The 22,257-nt window shown below is 34.9% G+C and overlaps 1 protein-coding gene across 2 annotated transcripts in view; it reads left to right on the top strand.

Moving 5' to 3' along the window:
• The first annotated feature begins 3,710 nt into the window (after positions 1-3,710).
• LOC143222620 (nonsense-mediated mRNA decay factor SMG5-like) overlaps positions 3,711-22,257 on the top strand; it is a 51,446-nt gene continuing 32,899 nt past the window's right edge. For both annotated transcript variants that reach the window (XM_076449329.1, XM_076449328.1), the window contains exon 1: positions 3,711-6,053. The gene's annotated coding sequence lies outside the window, so the exon portion shown is untranslated. The remainder of the gene's footprint in view (positions 6,054-22,257) is intronic.

The raw sequence follows: 22,257 nt of genomic DNA, 5'->3' as shown, positions 1-22,257 counted from the left end.
TAACTTTCACTGTTCAAGAAATTTTCGATATCCAATGTGAGCAGAGCAAAGATAACCAGTTATGTAAATTTGTGCTTAATTACAAAATATCAATCAGTTAATTAACATTTGTCGCCTTTTTAAATAGCTAGTAGTAAGGGAGCAGAAGAAACTGGTTTCGTACAACCACCAAGAACTGTGAGACTTACTAAGACTTATAGATATGAAAAAGTTAAAGTTTGAAGTTATATCATAAATAAATTGTATTTTTATTATAATAACAATAAAAGTATAATTAGAACAACATATTAATTTAAAAAGGAAAATATACTAAGTAGTTATTTTTTAATAAATAGTTTATATATGGATTGTATGATGTGTGTGCATATGGCCAGCATATGTATTTATTATAGATTGTTTATTTTTAGTTGAGAAAATGGTATTTGCATGTTTTATTCTTGTCGCAGATTCATGGTAAATCGACCTGGTTTGGCTATATGGCAAAGACACCCGACTCCTAATCTGAGAATCGCGGGTTCGAATCTCCCTCACACCACAGAAGCTCGTTCTTTAAGCGGTGAGGGCGTTACAATGGGACGCTGAATCTCACTATTTGTTAGTGAAAGAGTATTCAAAGAGTTCTTAATACTTTTTCATAGCAACATTTAATGTAAGTATTAATCTGTCTTTGTTATAAATAAATAATGATGTGCCATTTCTACAGTCTACTGCTGGTGCAGCAGGAAGCACTCAGACCTACAACACCAAAAGAAGGTTCTCAAATCTACCAGGTGGACTCAACAGATAACCCAAAGTGGCTTTGTTGTAAGAGAAACATATTTTTAGAGTTTAAGGTTGCTTCGGTAAGTATGAAAAACAGAACCACAGTTATTAAAATGTTAATATTAGTTTTAGCGAAAAAGAAATTTATGAATATAATTTACGTTCAATTCAAATTTACAGCTGACTTCATTTTGTGATAACCGGAAAGAAAATCCGTTAACAACTTAGTCCAACAAAACTTGTAATGTAGGAATGGCTAGGTGGTGAGGGCATTCGACCCTCTATTCATTGGTAAAATTGTAACCAAGAGTTTGACATATGGTATTTCCCATAATGCACTTATTAATGTCTTTCTTAACGTTTCGTTTGTGTTTATGGCATAAAATACGTAAATTTATTCTGAAACTTGATGCAACGAAAAGCTGAATACAAGAGAAAAAGAAGGCTGATAAAAAAGAAACATAGTGACAAAACAATATAATAACACAGACAGCCTTAACGTCTATAATAAGTGAAGAGAGAACAGGCATGGAAGTGTTCGACGTAGTGTCCTCACAACACGAGATACTGGCGATGGTTGTGAGAATAATAATAAAAAACTTTTCTTAACAAACAGCTGTTAAAGCATCCGAAGTAATGTCTCTAAAATAAAAACTGAAGAAATGGCACATTATAGAACAGAAAGCACAAAAATCCGTTTCAAATCATTCCTAAGTTTTTGACAGAGCCGCTCTTTACTTACAACTGTTAAATAGATACGGACAACTATCAGCAGTGGTTACCACTCTTAAGTAACTCTTCTTAACTAAATAACGACACTGATTAAGGAAGTTAAAACACCCTACAGTTAAAAGCATGTAACGTGTTCAGCGAAACATTGTGGCTCGAACATGGGGCCATTAGTCAGTGACCTCCAACACTCGACATTAAACAACACCAGCATTACTATCACGTACAGCAATTTGTAAAACCCGGAGAAATTTTACGTAACTTGTGATCTTTTATGTCATGATGTAATTAGTACAGGTGTTTTCTTGTTGTAATATTTTCTTCTAACTGAAATTCACAAAAATCTCATTGCATATATTGCTTACTTCGCACGTTATAATAAAACATATTCTTTTCATTTATTCGAAACTGCTTTGTGTCTCTGTGTAAGGAAATTCAAATTCGTAGTCGGCTTTTAATTACCGTCTCGTGTAAAATATACTTAAAAATAAACTAGCAAAAACACTTCGTTTCAGTAAAAGTTTTAACGTTGGGAAGATTCCAAATGCATTTCTTGTTTATCTAGAGTTTTCTTATTTAATTACTATAAAGACATATTTCTACAAAACAGATTATGTCCCTCAAATTTTTACATGAAAAGAATAAAAATCAAAGTATATCCATATTCATAACTTACAGCCATGACTTCCGTTAACACGTATCCACAAGGGCAGTTGATGATGTGTTGTGGTGCTAAATAAACTGAATAAAAAATTAAGTAAAACTGTAAAAAGTACCAAAATAACCATATTTATGAAAATATTTGTAAAGGTGTTTTATTTGTGTTTGTACACGAAGATTTAATGACGATAGGTAAAATTCTCCAATCTTTTTTTTGTCTGTTTAAGAATAGTTTTACTTTTAAATTACAAGTAATGTTTACAAATCTAAATGATCAATTAGTTAAATGTATTGAGTTGGAATGTCTATATCACACCACCATTAAATCACATTTATCAGTCTAATATCTGCTTCATACTCACGGTCAACATCTTTGATTAATTTGAACATTTTCACCCAAATTAACACAAACGACTAGAAACTATGTCAAAAAATTATGAAAAAACATTCCAATGGAAGTAACTTCGAACTCCTGTTATAAAATGGCTGTGTTTGTTTGTCTGGAGCGAAGATATACAACACTTTTAATCATGTTCACACAACCAGGGGCGTAGATGTTTTACACCCGATGGGGGGATGATTTTTGCAACCACTTATGTGGACTGTTCAATTTGCAAATTGGTAATCTCTGATTGCGAGAACCTGAAAGCTGTAAACATGCAGTCACAGAGTAATCTTGTTGCCACGATACTTGCATGTATACTTAGGCCTACTGACTGATACTTACGACTATTGCTTAGATCGAAAAGCTTAGAAGCACGCCTATATTAAAGATGTACATTTCGGCTACTGAAAAAGCCAACATCTTGGCCTAATTATGTAATTCCATTGGTAAGAACACGAGAATCACAAGAACAAACACACAATTTGTAGGCCTGTGATGCAATAAAACAATTCAACAGACCAAACTGTAGAGGGGGTATAATTGTATGCGCCATACCCTCCACCTAAAATGAAGGAGGGGATGTATACCCTCCATCCCACCCAGAATCTACGCCCCTGCACATAACTTAGTAACCCAAAACATACTTTGGGGGGGAAAGGAGCTCAAACTGTACTTCATTTTTAATTAAAGTGTTAATACCAATATCAGCCGTCTTTAGAATACATTTTTCTTAAGTGGGATTTTCGTCATCATGAATCAGTACAACGATTTCTTGCTGGTTTCATTTCCACAATTTTTTTTATAGTATACAGCATTACATTAGAAACGGCCCATATCAAGAACTCATACAACCCAAATTAAAATATCACCTGTATAAGTTTTACACTATGATTTTATCTCCTACAGATACAATTGTACCGTTTAAGCCTCTTCAATCGTAATTAACAGAAGCAGTGACTGAGGATTTTTCGATTGGAAACAAGTGATGTACAAGGAACTGCTTATTGTTTCGTTTCTGGTTGTAATAGTATATGTTTTTCACATTTTTAAGACATAAAATAGATTATTCATACATTTGAGTTTGGGTTTTGACAGCAAACATAATTAAGCAAAAAAATACTTCTTAATGATAATTCTGTCATAATATCTTACTTGTCTCTTTATAAGATGAAATATCAATATTTATTAGGCTTTTTAGTACTTGACTAAATTTCTGAAATTCTTTTCCAAACATTAACGTTGCTAAGATACTCTTATAGTATAATTTTATCGGTTGAATTCTACAAAGTAGATGTCCAATCACAGTCGTAAAAAATATTCAGGTAACAATACATAAATGTTATTCTTTTTTAATGAGTGTTGTCCCGCAAGACATTATAAGAAAAAATTGGATAGATATTAACAAAGAATCGGAAGTTCGAATCACTCCATCACGTAACATACTCTTTTATCCTTTCTAGTGTGTGTTCTTTCATCCATAAGGACGCTATAAAGTTCGATAAATTCCATTTTAGCCACTCAAGAGTACAGGCGAAGTACTTTAAGCATATAGATGTGCCGGGCCGCTACGTACTTGTACTTGATAAAACTTCTGACAAAGCTGTACGATTTTTTGTACAATTTGTACCATCACTGTTTGCTCTCTGTACCTTAACCCTGGAAAATATTATCATCCCTCAGACCTTGATGCCTTGATTGAGTAACTGCCAACCCCCTTTTTAAGCTTGGGGATCTTAATGGACGTAATCACCCCTCTGGGGTGGTTCTAGTATTGGTGTGAGGGGTCGTGCTCTAGAGCATATGCTCCTGAATCACAACCTGTCTCTCTTCAATACTGGCTCTTACACTTATTTTCATGCACCCAGTCAGTCATTTATTGCTATAGATCTTTGTATATGGTCCCCTTTGCTTTTCACTTGCTTTTCTTGGTAGGTTGACATCAATCCACGGGGTAGTGATCATTTTCCTGTCATATTAAGGGAGATTGGTCAGTGCCACCTGACCCGTGTGCCTCAATGGAAGTTGGACTAGATCAACTGGCTCTCATTCACTGCTCTCTCAGAACTTGATTCTGCCATCTTATGTAAATCATCGATAAATGATTGTGTAGCAGCTGCAACTAACTGTGTTGTCCAAGCAGCTGCTCAGTGCATCCCCAAAACCTCGACATCTTTCCCATGATATCCCTGCCCTTGGTGGAATTCTGCTTGTCCTATAACAAAACGATCATAATAAATTTCATAGATATCCTACGCTTATAAACTGCATTGCATTTCAGCAAGCCCGTGCATAGGCTCGCCGAGTTAGACGTCAAAGCCAGAAAGAATTTTGGATTAAATATACCTCCAGCATTTCTTCAACTACCAGTTCAAAAGTCAACGGGACAAGATCTGGAAGGTAAGTGGGTGGTATACTTCTACCCCCTCTCTATCTTAATATTCAATGGCTATGAAGTTGCTGATGCTCAGAGCATTGCCAATACTTTTGGTGAATACTTTTTCATGTATCTAGCTCTTCACACTCATCCTTTTCCTTCTTAGCTATTAAAATACGAGTTGAGTATCTGCTTCTTTTCTTTTCGACTGATTACCGCTATGACTACAATGGTCCCTTATGATGGTGGAGCACAAACTTCTGCTTCATCGATCTGACAATATATCAGTTGAACCTGATGATATACGTTATGATATGTTAGGCCACCTTTCTCCTGCCTCTCTTAATATTCTCCTAGCTGTCTTTAACCGGATATGGCAGGAGAATGTCTTTCCTGATTCTTTGCGCCAAGCTATAGTAGTTCCTATTCTTAAACCTGGAAAGGATCCAAACATTCCTTCGAATTACTGTCCCATTGCTTTGACGAGTTGAAAATGTCAAAATTCATTTTTTTCCAGCCAATAGAACATCTCCACTGCAACCAATAGATCAAGCTGTAATTGCGACGTTTAAAGCTTATTATTTGAAGCGAACTTTTTCTGAAGCAGTGAAGGCTACACTGGAAAAGCTGCACTATCTTTAACTGAATTCTAGAAAAATTACATCAGAAATTCTATCGAGAGCATCAACGAAGCGTGGCTCCAAGTTAACATGAGTAACACGAGAGCGGCGTAGAAGCACGTTTTGTCTGATTGCGCAAGCCATTCCTGCCGCTTTGAGTCCGAAATTAGGGATGTTTCGCAAGACGTCGTCAAAATTGGACACAATATTGAATTCGAGTCTTAGAAAGTGGATAATGTTCGAGAATGCATTTACGCACATTCTGAAGCTCTCGACAATGATACGCTCCTTAATTTAGACCAAGATCGGGCATATCATGAAGAAGAAAAAAGTCCAGAGTGTAACGAAAGTACTAGTGATGAGCAGGAAGAATAATTTCTCTTACAGGAACTTGAAAAAGTGTTTCGGGCAGTGGAAACTGATACAGACTTAATTATGAATCGTGATCCAGACCGAGAACACTACGAAGAAATGAAGAAAAAGAAAATGGTGCAACTAAGATTTGATAGATTTTCATTAAACAGTAAGTTTTTACACTTTTAATTTTTTCAAAATAAAATATTCATTGTTTTAATTTTTCAAGATAAAGGTTATCAATTAATATCGTTTTTATTTTACCTCATAACTATATGTGTTTTTTTCTAACTAATGAGGCTTAATTATTTCTACTATGAAGAAATTCCTTATGGTATCCACATATCATTATTTTTCCCATTGAAACTTTTCCCCCCATTCAGTGCTGATTCAATCAATGCGATAGTTTTTCCAACGCATTAACCGCACTGTGCGAGGTATTCTCGTATATTTCATTTTGTAACTTTGTACCTATCAAGAATAAGAATAATCACGTGACTTGTTAGTTTACCGTTAGAAGCGAATAAATGTAGAGACGAAGTGGTATCAATGGACCTGTCAGTTGGTAGATATCCGTCCAATAGGTACTCCGTATAGAAAGTTCGTGTAGTGTGCATACATAACAAACTACGAATTCACAATGAATTATTCGTATGTTCGTTGTTATTTATTTAGTGTTATAGCTGTATCACATTTTTATAGTGTGTGGCAGTTAAAATACGACATTCAGTTTTCTGAGCTCGTATGAATTACACTGTACAATAGGTCTGCCCAATAAGAAAAGCACGGGCACATAATAACACGAATAGCGAATACTGATTGGTTAGTAGTTCAATAAACAAAATTCATTTTTCTTCCTTTCTTTATTTTATGAGTGTACATAAACCTAAATAATTAGAGTACAGAACATTGATGAATGAGGTCTTGATGTATTGTGTGTATGAGTTTGAGAAGTTGTTACCTGGATTTACTCCGGATGTTGTCATCAACATAGTTTAATTAGAACACGCATACCTTTTATCCTGCTAATTGTCGCAATTCTCGAATCACCATCACTTTCTAGTAGATGTACTCCTGTTATGTTTCCCAAATATTAAATCCACCATCCAAGTTCGAATGAATTGTTTTCTGTAAAATTTTAACATAAAGCATTACGTGGTATGAAAATATCAATAAGTTAAAATTGAATTTATCACAGTTTAAGTGATGGTTTTACGTGTAATGATAGTTTATTTAACTTCTTGTTGATTATAAACGTGTGTCATAAATCACAAGTGAATTAACTTGCGCATTAAGCTGGCGAAGCGAGATTATATTACTGTACTTACCGTCAGAAATAAATGTTAAACCTATTACATTTATAATACTATATTCTATATCTACTCCCATGAAAGCTTTCAACAATTAGAATAATGTATAACAGTAGTATTCAAACCACTTTAATTTCAACATATCTGTTGCATACGACGCTTTTCACTCATCAATAAAGTGCATTATTAAAAAATATAATATGCCTGATACTAATATATAATAATAAGCAAGTTACTTATGTCATGCTTTGCCATCTTGAGAAAAGTCTTTCACTCCATAACATTCGTGGCTGAGTGGTTAGTGTGAGAGAATCATATACCAAAAACATCGAATTTTAATATTCTTAGTGAAAGAGCACGTATAACCAATTGTAAAACTTTGCGTTAAACAACAAACAGAAATAATTTAATTCAAAGTGTCAGAAACGTACATATTGAGGAGCAGTTTGATATATCATTAAAGTTATCAATACTTAATTATGTCAAGAGTTAAATAAAAATAAGGCTGATATAAAAAAAACGGAAAAGCAGTTCTGAAAACAGAGTCAAAGAATTGTTTTCTTATACAATAAGTGAGATAAAATTACTTTTAAAAGTCTGTGTTGTTCCAGAGTTTAAGCCATTTTTTATGTTATTGTTTGAGATTGGTCCGCACTCATATAAAAATTTTACAAAGTCATGGAGAAGATCAATGTCTTGAAACTATGGAAGTTGATGTTTCAGCGATAGTTTGTAACTACCTATCATGATCATGAAGTCTACATGTACATTGTGTTACTGGAGCAAGTTGTTTTCATTGTATTTCAATATTAAATTACGTTATCAGTGAAATTTTTTTAAATATTATGCAACAATTAAACTTACTTTTACTAGATGCTATAACTTGAGAAAATATTTTAGTTATGCATGATACTTCATGGTGTTATTTTACAAAAGTGGATACTGAACTTTCACATGATCAATGTATAAATTTAACTATATTGAAATCATTATTTTAACAGCTGTCTCTAGGATTTTAATAAATGCGGTGTGAAAGTGTAACTATACTTACATGTATGATGACGTCATTAATATCTTAAGTTGTAACTATTATTTTCCGTATTTTAACAAGTATTAATACACTTTGTTACAACTAAAATCTTAAATGAACGTCTCACTATTTATCCATCTATTTCTTTTACAAGGTCACAGTTGAATTAAACTTGGAGAGTGTCTTATGCTATTAGATGTTGATCACTGGTAAACATACCTCTAATCTTCAGTAGTAACACAAATCTTGTGGAACTATGGAATACATTTCTATACTATTCATAAAGTCTTTCAGACATTGTCCTACAAGGTACTTGTTTCCGCTATCATTAGTAAAACTTGCATATTATTCGAATATGGCAGTTATTATCATGAAAAACATTTATCACCTTACAACTAACCATAATAAATGAACGATTTTTTTATTTAACTTTACTGTTATATAAGATATGAAATTACATGAATTCTTAGATTCTCCATGTGTAGAGTTTGGAGACTTTTAAGAATTACAAAAGTCATATACTTAAAGAGACAGTGATTATACAGTATACAAACTACCGTGGAAATTTCAATGTTGTTATCGTATATACTTCAAACAGCCTTTAACTAAGAAGAGAAAGGTGATTAGAGCCTGTTGAGTGTGATATTTAAGAACGCTTTCCAACTTGGTTTAGAAAATATATACGATAGTCGTTAAATTTAGAAAAACCATTTGACCTTTAGTACCAGCTAAATTTTAAATTATTTCATATAGAATATTGCCACGTGGTCACTAATATACATGAAACACTTGAAAGCAAAGTTACTTTGTATTCATATAATCTGAGTAATACTTCCGTTTCTTAATATCTATTTCAGTATCTTACAGTTAAATCCAGTTATTCAAATGCAGACAAATACCTCAAATTATAAATCAAATGATTATTTTAAAGATTTTTGATAACATGAATTACAGAAATCTGTGTTTGTCGTACCCTGATATACTATCATATATACTCTTAAAATATCAGACGTAATCTGTTACAGTATTTTTGATTTTGTCATTCAGTTATTATATACAGTGCCCAACATTATGTCAGCAGTTGAATAAGTCTGAGTGAGCTTGTAATCATTTTTCATACAGAAAGATCGATTCACTTCCACTTAAATTTGTGAAATCAGTTTTGATCGACTTAAAAATGATCAGTGATTGCTATGAATAATAACAGTTACCTTTCCTATAGTACCAGTCTTAACATTGCTCAGAGTATAGAAGGCATTTCTAAATTTGAAAGTCAGCTTAATTATCTAATAGATTAGTATTTTCAGAAAATTACAATCGTGCAGCATGTAGAGGTTCTTTACGTTGAGACAAAATCTTCCTATGGTACTAACTCATCATTTCAATGTTATAACGTCAATGAAAAATTTCCTCGGTGTAAGTTATTACTGTTCACAATGTGACAACGCATTTGAGCATTTAAATGAGCATAATTCTTCTGAATATTTTAATGTTTGTAAAAATGATGAAGGCTTGAGAGTTGAACCCCTAGTTTGTAGTGGTTGTAACAAATTTTGTAAATATGTAAAATTTTAAAAGAAACATAAATAAAAGAATAGTAAACAAACGACATCTTTGATCATTTTTACCAGAACGCCGTTAGTATCAGAAAACAAAGTAGTGATTTTGATCGATATGGCAAATTCACGTGTGTGAGTAATTAAACATTATCTTAAATAACCGTTTCAAAGATTCGTCAAATATACATTTGTTTTTTGTTTGTTTTGTTTTTCGAAAAACATCATGAAACCAAATTATAATTTATTCGACGAATTCTGTCCATTCTTAGTTTACAAAGAAGGTACGAATTATACAGCATCAGAACACAATATGAAGCAGTTAGACAGACACTTCACCTTAAATTATTTTATTCGCCAAGGAATGAAGCTCAAAATTATTATAAATGATGGAAAAATACGCTTATCGTTATCAAAAGTCTCGGAATTAGAATAATTGTCAGTTACGAGTTTATACTTCTGTTTTCATTATTGTTTTGAAAAATATTGGATTAGAAGAACTACAGAAAAAATATTTATCTTACATTTCAATATAAACTAAAGTCATAAATATTGAGAACCTCTCATTGCGTTAGTATCCACAAGACAAAAGTTACTGGATTCTCACTTTCAGCAATGAAAGAAAGAGTACATCTTTCACTTTCGAAAACAGATGCACAGGTGAGAGGAAAAACTGTGAATGTTGATTCCTATTCATTTCCGTTGTTCTCTTGAAAATTATGGTGAAATTCGCATTTCTCGTTCTATATCTTTAGATACTGTCGATCAAATATAGATATATTTCGATGGTGCTGTCTTCAATCGAGGAAAGAATTACTCACAGATGTAGGTTCGTCTGTGTACATAACCGGTTTATGTACATATGGTTATATTCAGATGAAGGTTTACATCATCACAATCGAAAGTTTTCACACTTAATCATGGATACCATACAGCCAAGTACTTGTTATATTATGTACAAAAATCCGAGAAAGTAAAAATCCAACTTGCTCTTAACGATGGTGAGAAGCAACTCCTAAATTATTGAGAAGTTGGTTTCTGTATGAAATATAACATGCTACTACCATGGTTATAGTAAATATTATGACAATGACACAGAGAACGTGGTTCTAAATAGATCCATCTGGTTTGTTTTTAATAGCACATGTAAGTAACAAAAACAACTCGAAGCTCCAGGATACAAGATCGTGACAATATGGAAGCCAGTATTTAAGAAAATGAAGACTAACGAAACAGATTTAATTAATTTATTAAGGGACCATACAGTAGTTTTTTGATTGATGTATAAGATGCCGTTTATGGAGTGAGAGTCAACAAACAAGAATTTTATAAAACATATAGTGGAAAAGGAAAACAATTTCAAGATTAAAGATCTGATATAAAATATGACGAATAATCTGGAGGATATACACTTGTTTTTATCTCACACTCTATCTCTTGGAGATTCACACTTTAAGTTGGTGGAATATTGATATTTATGAATTGAAATACGTCGTGGTAGTGCCTTACTCAATACTATAAATGTTCTAGCATATGAATAATTTCAGTCAATTTTAGACATCGATGAGGATAGAAACTTCGTCACTGACATCGAGAAAACAATGAACTCATTTAGACTTATTTGATTCTTTCACAATGTTTATTTACAAGAAACAAGGTTGGGAATATCTTTATCAGTGATCAACTACCTGACCATGCAGAGAAACAATTATACATCATCACCCTGGACCTTAGTAATAAAAGCAGTAGTCAATGGGTCTGTGTTTACTTTGGTTGAAATAAAAAAGGAGCACATTTTGATCCATTAGGACTCCCCCACATAGTCTCAAAATAAGAAAATTTACCAAGAACTATCTCCACTAACCGTCCCTAAATTAGCAGTGTAAGACTAGAGGGAAAGAAGCTAGTCATCACCATCCATTATGAACTCTTGGACTACTCATTTACCAATGAATAGTGCGATTGACCGTGACTTATAACGCTTTCGCGGCTGAAAGGGCGAGCGTGTTTGATGCGACAGGTATTGAAGCCGCGACCCTCGGATTACAACTCTCAAGAGATTTAACCACCTGGTTCATGCCAGACAATTGGTTCTTAAACATTAGTCTTAGCAGCGACAGTGTTAAGAATAGGCTGCTGGCATTTGGTACTGGCTATTTATTTTCAAGCCACAAGTATAAATCAAGTGGTTAAGACCAGTGTAGGAGTAAAGTGTCCACAGTTTGATAGATGTAACGAGTGCAATGTGTGGCAAATTTTATTTAGGAATGTAAGTCGCCCCTATACTTTTAAGATATGCAGTTTTTATATGCAGTATGTACGATGGAGGAGAAATTAAAGTCTATCCTAATAAAGTAGAGGTAATAGATAAAGAGAATAACACACTGTAAGAAATAGAAGCACGATTTCAGGAGGAACTTAAGCTATTACATGCATGGGATACATCAGCTAACAATAACTTTCAGGAAAGCAGAAGGGTACTATTAGAGTGAAAGTACTGAAATTATTTATAATAAGTCTATTCTGTTAAATAATAAATTTCAGCTTTTGGTGTATGCAGATGAGGAAATGTTGAATGGAAAACTAAACGGTCAGAGAAAGATGTAGGCGATAAGTAGGCTAAGAGCTATAGGTGATTACTCAAAAGAGGGGGACAATAATCAATGTTATAAATAGGGAGGAAAAAGATTATACTACCTCAAGGTACAGATGGAGGATGTAACTGACTAAGCAAAAAATTTAATATAGAGAATTAGCAGAAGTGTCGTGAGTTCATAAAATAATCTAAAGAAAGAAAATCCATGAGGTATTTTGTTAGTGTTAAGAATAGGCTGCTGGCATTTGGTACTGGCTATTTATTTCCAAGCCACATAATGTTTTCCGAAAATGTTGTGTTAATAGACGTGTCACTGTTTGCAGGTCATAATGCAAAATTTATGTTATGAAAAAATTAATAAATTGTTAAAAAGAAACATGTCCAGATTATTTTATTGTAACATTTTACCGAAAATTATTGAGTTAATTTAATATTTAAAAGCTCGTTTTAATTATTCTATAGTATCATCATTTTATATTCATGATGATCAAATATGTACTAGCCATACTCTGTGGAACTATAACGTTTTGTCACCACTCGTGGCAATCTAGTGAAACTTCCTCTGGTGATAACTTGTGAAACCATGACGTCTTGGTTTGTGATGAGATACCTTTACCACCTGGATCCTGGCTTGACCAGGTGGTTAGTGTTCTTCACTCGCGGTCTGAGGGACGCGGGTTCAAACCCCATCATACCAAACATGCTCGCCCTTTCAGCCGTGGGGGCGTTATAAAGTTCGGTCACTCTCACTGTAAAAGAGTACCTCAAGAGCTACAACAATTTTCAAATGATGATGTTGATGCCATATTAAAGGTCGATATGATGTAGTTATTAAAGTCAGAATTTACCAACTGTAGAAGTTGCTGTTATTGTACTTTGAATTTAATTATTTAGTCTAGCAGGTTTTGCATCGTAATTGAAACAATTTTATCTAAATGTTTTTAAATTTTACTTCAATAGTTTTTTGCCCGCAATGGCCTGGTGGTTAACGCACGCGATTCGTAATCCGAGGGTCGCGAGTTCGAATTCCCGTCACACTAAACATGTTCGCCCTTTCAGCCGTGGGGCGTTATAACTGCGGTTAATCCCACTATTCATTGGTAAAAGAGTAGCTCAAGAGTTGTCTGTGGGCGGTGATAACTAGCTGCATTCCCAATAACCTTACACTGCTACATTAGGAAGGGCAAGCGCAGATAGCCCTTGTGTATCTATGCACGAATTTCCAAAAAACATACAAACGTTTCCTCATGGGTCCGACACACGTTTCACCATCTGATGGCGTGTTACGCAAGAGCTGGGATAACAAGTCGTGTCTATTATCTTTTTTTGTGGTTATAACTATTACGCAAAGTCAGAAATTGCGTCGCGAAAAGGTTGAAACAGTGTTAAATAAAGGTCGTACAAAACACTTTTTGATGTATAACAGTCACCTAGAATTTATAATTTTTGCTACAGGTTGAGTACAAAACTTCTGTATACAGTGTTGTATATAACCTACTTTTTAGGATAATTATGAAATTTACATATTGGGAAAATCTTTTTCTTATAATCTATTAGTCTTTATTGTGTTTTGTTTGTTTATGTTGTGTCCAACAGTGGTTTGTATTTAAAGTACTGCCAACCATTAATGTGAGCTGCGAAATATTATTTTATTTATAACATTTGCCAATGACATTAATATTTTAGCTTTATGTGTTGACTTTACCATTGGATCTTGGCCATAGTCTGCATTCGATTTCTGTTCAGAATTTAAACTCTTACCTATATTGAGTGACTTTAGATCATTACTCCGGATAATCAAGTTTGTGTGGTTGCCAGACTCCAAGTCATTACTTCACCATGCAGACCCTTCCTTTCTCAAAGAGTCAGTTTCTGTCATTCAGCTGAGTATTCCTGGCTCCCCTCCATGCACCCAACACCCACCACTGTGATGAACTATCCACTCGGCAGCTAATCACACAAGGTTCCTGCGTTATCCACCCCCAAGCACCGTCCATCACCTGACAAGCCCCAGCGTACAGCCTGTACCCTAGAGGTAGGCTTAAAAACTCTATCTCTTGTATCCTGCCTCCATCTCCTCACCTTAGATAACACACTAGTTATTGAATCATTCCATGTCAAATCATCCAGATTTTGGAAAATTTTCAAGGTTACCCCCACAAAATGCCTTGAAAAAATTCACATGTGCTCATCTACCCATATAATAAAAAATTGACAAAGATTAGATCAATATTTCTAATAGTTTCTGATTTACAGCCCTGTAAAATTTAATTATATTTTTGTTATTTTTGGCAACTTCATTTTCGGGCAACTTTGTCTGCTTAAATCTGCAAGAGTAATGGTGGTAAAAGGCTGAAATTTGCTACACTGTCTGAATTAATTCCACAGATTTCAAAAATGTTCTTAAACCATGTTTATCTCTCTCAGGATTTGCATAGTGAGGCTGTAAAATCACCTGAAAACCCAAAATCATAAAAAACATTGGTTTATGTAATAAGCCATAGCTCTAACACTTAATATGATACAAAGCTGAATTTGTTTTTCAAATTTCCTATAACATATCAGTTGATAAATCCGCAATTGTTACAATTAAAAGTCTTTGCAGAGAATAACTCACCTGAACTGAATACTTTTTTAAATAAAAACCTTACGGTCAGAGGATACTCTACAAAATTATAACTCAAAAAGTAGGTTGAACACCATCCTGATTTTTTTGTAGATCATATTCAGAGATGTAAGAATATATGGTAAAAATTTGAAAAGGCTGAATAATTGGTTACAAGGTCAAACTGTGGCCTGAAGTAGGGCTATTTTTAGCTAAATTATAAAAAGTTGCATGTGGCTAAATTTTTTTACAGGAGATCTAACAGACTTTTAATTACAACAATTGCAGATTTATCAACTAATATGTTAATAGGGTATTTGAAAAAAAAAATCAGCTTTGTATCATATTAAGTCTTAGAGCTGTGACTTATTAAATAAACTAATGTTTTTTATGATTTTGGGTTTTCAGGTGATCTTACAGCGTCACTATGCAAATCCTAAGAGAGATAAACTTGATATGAGACCGTTTTTAATTCTGTGGGATTAATTCAGTCAATGTAGCAAATGTCAGCCTTCTACCACCATTACTCTTGCAGCTTTAAGCAGCCAAAGTTGCCCGAAAATGAATTTGTCAAAAATAAAAAATAAAATAATTAAATTTTACAGGGCTGTACATCAGAAACTATTAGAGATATTGATATAATATTTGGCAATTGTTCATTATATGGGTAGATGAGCACATGTGAATTTTTTAAGGCATTCTATGGGGGTCACCTACAGCCCCCTGGATGATTTGACATGGAATGACCCATTTGTAGTTTGTTTTTTCTCTATCATATACCACTTGGAGGAGACCTCCCAGGGAAGATTCTGTTCTTTCACTTTACCTCCTCTGGGATCTAAACATCCACCTGCATGTTTGCCATGCATGGTGACCAGTGAAGAAGAGGCGAGGATCCTGTTGGTTGAGGGATCCAACCCTAACACACCACTTTGGCCTTGAATTTCTGTAGATGGTCTGTCTTGGGGTGGTCCCCCATTGGGTCAATAGGCTGGTTCATTTGGGCTAGGGTTAATCAAGTACCAGTGTTGGATGTTCTCAGCAGATGTTGTGGACATTGCATCTGAATCTTGTGTTTGGGTACAGTGCTCACGAAACCCTGGCATTGCTGCAGTGTCCTTGTTTGGCATTGTAATGCGTCCCCTCATAGGGCTCCATGACACACTGAACTCCTCTTACATTCAAAGGTGATTGGGAATATACCAATTGAGGTTATGCCTCATGCTACTTTGAATTTGTCACAAGGTGTTGTTGTTGAGAGGGATTTGAAGAAAATACCCACGTTGGAGATTCTCGCTGGTTTCTCCACCCAAGCAGTTTCTGCAGTGAGGGGTAGTTCACTGTTGGAATTATGGTGCTGATCACTGTCCTCATTTTAACATTTACATCATCACATCCAAAAAGAAGACTATCTTAAATGCAAGGTATGGCCAAAAATTCCAAACCCTCTCAAATGTTTCCAGTGTCAGCGGTTCGGTCACTCGAAGACATCATGTTGTATTTCCTTGACGTGTGCTCTTTGCAGTGGCAAGTACCATAATGCCTATAAGTGTGAAACAGACCCTTGTTGCATCAGTTGCAATGGATCTCACCCATCCTACTTTCTTTCTTGCCCTAAATGTTTAGAAGGAAAAGAGGTGTAGCATTTGGAGACGATTCAAAAGATTACTCACCTTGAGGCTTGAAAGTTGCTGTCTATCACTTCATCTCAGATGCATGCTGCTGCACTTCTTTCCACTACTACAGTGAGAGTGCAGACAGATCTCTGTATGCCTCCAAAAGAATCATTCTCAAACCAAATGAAATATCTTTTGACCTCTGTGGTTAAAAAAGTTGATGAATTAATGTCAACACCCATCTTTGCCCCTAGCATTCATTCCAGCAAACCCCAAGATCCACTTCCTTTGGTTTTGGGTATAGGTGTTTCCTCAGGTACATCTTCTCCCATCCCAATTTGCCTATGCATAAATAAAAATGGCCACCTTGATGCAATGGAACTGTCAAAGTTTACATTCTAATCTGGATGACATCAAAACACTGATTGCTTCCTACCATCCTGTATGTCTTTCTGTACAGGAAACATTTCTGAAACCTGCCAGTACAGTCACCTTTTGGCAGTTTTCTATGTACAGAAATGACAGGCTGTGTGATGGAGGGGTGGCACTGTTGGTTGACCAGCATGTGCTCACCCTGTCACTCAGCACACCCTTGGAGGCCGTAGCCATCCATGTTTCCTTGGGTCGTACCATCACTGTTTGTTCTCTCTACCTGTCGCATGGAGAGACATGATCAATCAGCCCTTGATAGTCTCATTGAACAGTTGCCATCTCCCTTTTTATTCATGGGTACTTTAATGAGCATCATTCCCTCTGAGGAAGTGTTGAAATTGATGAGAGGGGTCACTCTGTAGGGCACATTCTCTCAGATCACAATCTATCTCTTTTTAGTACTGGTTCTTATACTTCTTTTCATGCACCTAGTCAGTCCTTTAATGCTACTGATTTCTCAATTTGCTCCCCTTCATTATTCTCCCATTTCTCATGGAGGGTTGACAATAATCCATGAGGCAGTGCTCATTTTCCTGTAATTTTGAGAGAGACTGGCTGTGGCTGATGCTACCTGATCCACATGCCCCAGTGGAAGCTGGATCAAGGAAACCGGCCCTCTTTCACTGCTCTCGCAGAACCTGATCCTACCATTGTCTGCAAGCCATCAAGAGAGGACTGTATGGCAGCAGTAACTGACTGTATTGTAGAGGAAGCTTCTCAATGTGTTCCTAAAACCTCGAAACGTTTTTCATAATATCCTTGTCCATGGTAAAATCCTGTCTGCCACCTGGCATGGAGGGCTCAAAAACAACAGGAGAATATTTTTTCTAATGCCTGGCACCAGGCTATCATCTTACGTTTCTCTAAGCCTGGGAAAGATCCCAAGATTCCTTCAAACTACTGTCCAATTGCTTTGACGAGCTGTCTCTGTAAGACCTTAGAGAGGATGATTAATGCTCGTCTTGACATGAATTAATTAGACTTGAAACGTCAATCAGAGAAGCCTTTATCAAACGACAACATCTTGTATCAATATTCTTTGACGTAGAAAAGGCTTATGACACAACATGGAAGTATGGCATTTTGCAAGACCTCCATATATATGGGTTACGTGGCCATTTACCCATTTTTATTAAAAATGTTTTAACTGATAGGGGATTCCAAGTTCATGTGGGTCGACAATTTCCCGTTCTTTTCTTCAGAAACTTGGGGTCACTCAGGGCTGTGTTTTGAGTGTCCCACTTTTCAGTATAAAGGTTAATGCCATCACTGAACAACTCCCTCTCACTGTTGCAAACAGGCTATATGTCGACGACTTTCACATCTTGTGTCAGTCGTCGAACATGAGATATATTGAACGGCAACTACAAACTGCCCTCAATTGTGTACTGAAGTGGACCACAGCAAACAGCTTTAATTTCTCTCTCTCTAAAACCATTTTCATGCACTTTTACCACCAACGAGATATTTACCCTGATCCTGAACTCCGTATCAGCAAAGTTGTGCTGCCTGTAGTCCCTGAGACCAAGTTATTGGGGCTTATCTTTGACCAAAAGCTGACCTTTATACTGCACTTAAAGCAGCTATGGGTCAAATGCACAAGAGCACTGAACATCCTCCGTGTTCTCTCTACCACCACTTGGGGAGCTGATTGATGTTCTCTGTTAAAGATATATCGTACTCTTATTTGATTGAAACTCAACTACAGATACCTGGTCTATGGCTCTGTCAGACCCTAGGCCTTAAAGATGCTGGACCCAATTCATCATCAGGGACTTCAACTCTGCACTGGAGCTTTCCACACCTCTCCAGTTCATAGCTTATACGTAGAATCTCATGAACCTTCTCTGCTTCTTTGCCGTTTGCAACTGTCTTTACTATATCCTTCAAAACTTCGTTCCTTACCTAAGCATCCCACCTGAGGTTTTGTTTTTCCTTGTTGGTGGGTCATACTTTTTCAGAACAGACGATCTGCTATTGCTCCTTTGGCCTTCGCATTCAGGTGCAATTGAATGAATTGGGTCTGTCCTTGGATAACATTGCAGTATCCACTGGTCCCAAAATGTGATCTTTCTTTACGTCATCTGAGATGAGCAGTTACTTCCAATTGGAAGTACCGTATTTTATTTACTGAACATCTTTCAAACAATCTTTCCATTCCAATTTATATGGATGGTTCCAAATCAGGTGCCTCTATGGGCTCTGCCATGGTTTGTTGCGGTTCAGTGGTTGCTCGCAGAATCCACTCTACAGCTTCTGTGTTCATTGCTGAACTGTACGTCATTTCTCTTGCCCTGGATCATATTGAAGCTAAGCAGTACTCCAACTGCACTATTTACACTGACTCGCTTAGTTCTCTACTGGCTCTTGAATCGCTTAACGTTGGCTCACACCCTGTTCTTGCTGATATTCAGAACCAACTGGCCCATTTCTCATTAACATCTACTTCTATCCAGCTTTTCTGGATACCAGGCCACGTTGGTATTCGCGGGAACGAGCTTGCAGACACGGCAGCTAAATCTATTTGCTCTGGCACTATCACCACTGTGCCTATTCCATACATGGACTATGGTCCTGTATTCAAGGCTCGGCTCCGTGCCAGCTGGCAGTCGACTTGGAGTGAGCAACGCGACAACAAACTTTTCCTAATAAAACTATATATTGGACTTCGGCTGTCTTGCTTCCATAAGGTTCAAAAGGAGGATGTTGTTCTAACTAGACTACGCATTTGTCACAGTTTTTTTAACTCATCATTTTCTTTTATCTCAAACTGATGCACCAGTGGTAGTTTGTTTAACACTCAGATCACTGTAAGCCACTTTTTACATTCTTGCCATCGCTATGACTCTCAAGGATGGCACTATTTTAAACATGTTCTGTCCCAAGGTTTGTCCATAACATTAGTGTTATTGGTGATGGTGACACTGTCCACCTTAATAAAGTTTTTTTTAACTGCCATTAATCTTTTTAATGTTATTTAAGTGTTTTATATTTATTCATTACACCTTTTTAATTGTGATTCCCTTTTAAGAGTCACAATCATTCTAGTTCGATTTGAAATTAGAAAATGGCCAAAACATTAAATAACTCGACACCAGGACTGGAAAGGCAAACATCAGGTAACTAATGCTACCAACTAACTACCCGTTAGTTGTCCTGGCGAGTTATTATTACAATTTTGCTGCATGTCTTTTAACACTTTTATTACTTTACCTTTTGATGATGGCTGTAATGACACATAACCCAGAACCAGGACTGGAAAGGCCAACTTCAGGTGGCTAACGGTGGATCTTGTACTTACCTGTTAGTCTTCCTGGCAGGTTATGACAATTATCATTATGCTACAGAAAGCCCTTTACAATTTCTCTTACTGTAGTTTCTCTCTCGACATTGTAGACTAGATGTCAACATTGGTTTTATGCTATTTATGTTTTTAATGCTGTTTTGTTTTACCTTCATTTCCTTTTATAAATTTTACTACATTTACTTTATTTTTACCTTTTTACCAGACATTTGGTGCAGATAGCCTAGCTGCTTTGTGCCATAAAACACTAAATCATCCAACCAACCAATTAATTAAAAAGCAGAGTGCTAAAGTAGAATATTTTCATTGTTTATTGTTAAGTGACAATATATCAAAAGTTTTAAGTTGTTTTTTAAAGGTTTATTTTGAAATAACAGACTTAAAACTTCATATCATAACATGTTATAGCATTAATTTCACTCACATACTCTTGATACTGAAAATGTTTAATTACATTTTGAATGTAACACAGTGACTTGTACAGAAGAACATTTAATGGGGCATCCAAAGGTTAATTAATGTTTGATATTTTTCCACAACAGTGGATAAAATGAAGAAAGAATAAATAATATTTATTTAGAATACAAATAAATCAATATGTTGGCTACCTTTTTGATTACAACATTTGATCTTTCTATAGTGGATTTTTAACATTTACTTGAGGTTTTGTTTTTGTGTTCATTTCACAAAGCTGAATCTCTGATGTTCTTTTTGTCGTAATGGTTGTGTACCTCGCATTATTTTTAATTTTTTCAAATATTGCATTTTTATATTTTGTCTTTGATATGAACTTCATGTATTTTTAATTTGTCTATTTCTGCATATGTATTTTTAAGAATTAATAATCAGAGACATCACCACAAGTGAGACAGAATCTTTAAACGTAAAGCATAATTAATACTGAATGTTTTTTAAACTTAAATTATGACTTTTAGTGAAATGAAAAAGCTAGATAACATGTCTTTGTGCATTATGGCTGTAACTAATGGTCTGAAACCAAGTTTTCTAAACTTCTAGTTACAGACTAAATTATTGATTCAAGATTCATTGGTGTTTCTCTCTCTTGTTTTTGTATTATCGTATTCATTTCACATAAAAAGTAACTGTTTCATAAAATAAAATTCATAATTAGATATGTAGTCCAACCTTCACTTGTTTTCACAGCTATGTTATAATTTTTTTATCTTTTTTATTCCAACAAACATTCACATTTCCATGAGCAACAGTTAGAGGCCTAATGAAATTATACATTAACCCACCTTGCTGATAAAAATATAGTTATGAAATAGCTGATAATATCATTACAACTGATATAAATAGAGACTATTTATTTTAGTATGTATTATTTATAAATCTTACCTCTAATAATCTGTGCTCATGAGCAAAGGCACTGTAAGTGTTCATTTTATTTCAAGTTACCAGTTATAGTGTTTCTAAAGAAACAAGCAACTACCAAAGTAATAACTTCAAAAAAATAAATAAAACAAGCAGGAAACCAATAAACTGATTTACTTCCCTTAAGTACCATACAAAATCCCAGAGCCATGATGTAGTTAGATTATTTGAAGGCATGTAACCAGTGGGATTTCTAATATAATAACTGAAAGTTTAAAAATTTACAATTGATACAAAAAAGAAAGAGAACTTTACAGTAAATAGATTGCAACAAAGAAAGTAATTCCAGGTTTCAGATAATATGTTTTGGATTTTGTTAGCTTTGGAAATTTAAAAGTTGTAAAGCAGAAATTATAGTAGCTAAATGTTACAATTTTTGATAAGACTAACCTTAAAACTTCACTGTTCTCAAACTATTTGAGTTTAAAAATAAGCAACAGACATGTACAAAGACTAGATATTTTCAGCTGTGTTTTCTGAATAGATGGGAAGTTGAAAATTTTCTACTCTGAAATAAAATTTTTACTTT

Source organism: Tachypleus tridentatus, chromosome 8, assembly GCF_004210375.1.
Source record: "Tachypleus tridentatus isolate NWPU-2018 chromosome 8, ASM421037v1, whole genome shotgun sequence".
Lineage (NCBI taxonomy): Eukaryota > Metazoa > Arthropoda > Merostomata > Xiphosura > Limulidae > Tachypleus > Tachypleus tridentatus.
Note: the sequence above shows the minus strand (reverse complement) of the source record. Positions and strands in the feature narration are given on the sequence as shown.